Source organism: Arachis ipaensis, chromosome B02 (assembly GCF_000816755.2).
Source record: "Arachis ipaensis cultivar K30076 chromosome B02, Araip1.1, whole genome shotgun sequence".
NCBI lineage: Eukaryota > Viridiplantae > Streptophyta > Magnoliopsida > Fabales > Fabaceae > Arachis > Arachis ipaensis.
This window is the reverse complement of record NC_029786.2, coordinates 55,350,563-55,352,856: the sequence shown is the minus strand read 5'-3', so window position 1 is coordinate 55,352,856 and position 2,294 is coordinate 55,350,563.

Genomic DNA, 2,294 nt, shown 5'->3' with positions numbered 1-2,294 from the left:
AAGGACTGCAGATGCTGTTGGATTCTGACCTCCCTGCACTCAAAGTGGATTTTCTAGAGCTACAGAACTCCAAATGGCGCGATTTCAATTGCGTTGGAAAGTATACATCCAGGGCTTTACAGCAATATATAATAGTCCATACTTTTCTTGAGTTTAGATGACACAAACGGGCATCCAACGCCAGTTCCATGCTGCATTCTGGAGTTAAACGCCAGAAACAGGTTGCAAAGTGGAGTTAAACGCCAGAAACAGGTTACAAACTGGCGTTCAACTCCAAGAGAAGCCTCTACACGTGTAAAGCTCAATGCTCAGCCCAAGCACACACCAAGTGGGCCCCAGAAGTGGATTTCTGCATTATTTACTCATTTCTGTAAACCCTAGTAACTAGTTTAGCATAAATAGGACTTTTTACTATTGTATTTACATCTTCGGATCATCTTTAGATATCTTTGGATTGTCTTTTGATCCTTTGATCACGTTTGGGGGCTGGCCATTTGGCCATGCCTGAACCTTCATCATTTATGTATTTTCAATGGTAGAGTTTCTACACACCATAGATTAAGGTGTGGAGCTCTGCTGTTCCTCATGAATTAATACAAAGTACTATTGTTTTTCTATTCAATTCAAGCTTATTCCGATTCTAAGATATTCATTCGTACCTCAATATGAATGTGATGATCGTGACAGTCATCATCATTCTCAACTATGAACGCGTGCCTGACAACCACTTCCGTTCTACCTTAGATTGAATGAATATCTCTGGGATTCCTTAATCAGAGTATTTGTGGTATAAGTTAGAATCCATGGACGGCCTTTCGTGAGATCCGAAAAGTCTAAACCTTGTCTGTGGTATTCCGAGTAGGATCTGGGAAGGGATGGCTGCGACGAGCTTCAAACTCGCGAGTGCTGGTAGTAGTGACAGACGCAAAAGGATCAATGGATCCTATTCCAGTATGATCGAGAACCGATAGATGATTAGCCATGTAGTGACAGTGCATTGGACCATTTTCACTGAGAGGACAGGATGTAGCCATTGACAACGGTGATGCCTAACATACAGCTTGCCATAGAAAGGAGTATGAATGATTGGATGAAGACAATAGGAAAGCAGAGGTTCAGGAGGAACGAACGCATCTCTATACGCTTATCTGAAATTCTCACCAATGAATTACATAAGTATCACTATCTTTATTTTACATTTTATTTATCTTTTTAATTATAAAATCTCTATAATCAATTGAATCCTCTTGACTTCAAGCCGACAATCTCCGTGGCATCGACCCTTACTCACGTAAGGTTTATTACTTGGACGACCCAGTGCACTTGCTGGTTAGTTGTGCGAAGTTGTGACAAGGAACTAAGATTATGAACGTGCATATTAAGTTTTTAGCGCCGTTACCGAGGAAGGAACCGTCACGATTTCTACGCACCAAGTTTTTGGCGCCGTTGCCAGGGATTGTTCGAGTTTGGACAACTGACGGTTCATCTTGTTGCTTAGATTAGGTAATTTTATTTTATTTTTAAGCTTTTTATTTCTTATTTTCGAAAATAATACAAAAAAAATTATTTCTTTTTTATTTTTCCCAAAATAATTTTCGAAAAAAAAAACAAAAAAATTTACAAAATCATAAAATCAAAAATAATTTGATGTTTCTTGTTTGAGTCTAGTGTCTAATTGTAAGTTTGGTGTCAATTGCATGCTTTTAACTTTTCTTAAATTTTTGAAGAACACATGCATTGAGTTTCTTTCTTGTTCTTCATGATCTTCAAGTTGTTCTTGATAAGTCTTCTTGTTTGATCTTTAAAATTTTCTTGTTTTGTGTCTTTTTTTGTATTTCATATTCATTTTTAATTTCTTAGTGTCTAAATATTAAAAATTTCTAAGTTTGGTGTCTTGCATGTTTTCTTTTATTGAAAATTTTTCAAAAATACATACTTGATGTTCATCATGATCTTCAAAGTGTTCTTGGTGTTCATCTTTGCATTCAAAGTGTTCTTGCATATTTTTCTTGTTTTGATTCATAATTTTGATGTTTTGAGTCTTTTTGATATTTTCTCTTTCATCATTAAAAATTCAAAAATAAAAAAAAATATATTTCCCTTTTTCTTCTCATCAAATTCGAAAATTTGAGTTGACTTTTTCAAAAATTTTTAAAAATCTAGTTGTTTCTTATGAGTCAAATCAAATTTTCAATTTAAAAATTTTATCTTTTTCAAACTTTTTCAAAAATCAAATCTTTTTCAATTTTTTTCCTTTCATAATTTCGAACCTTTCAAAATTATTTTCAAAATCT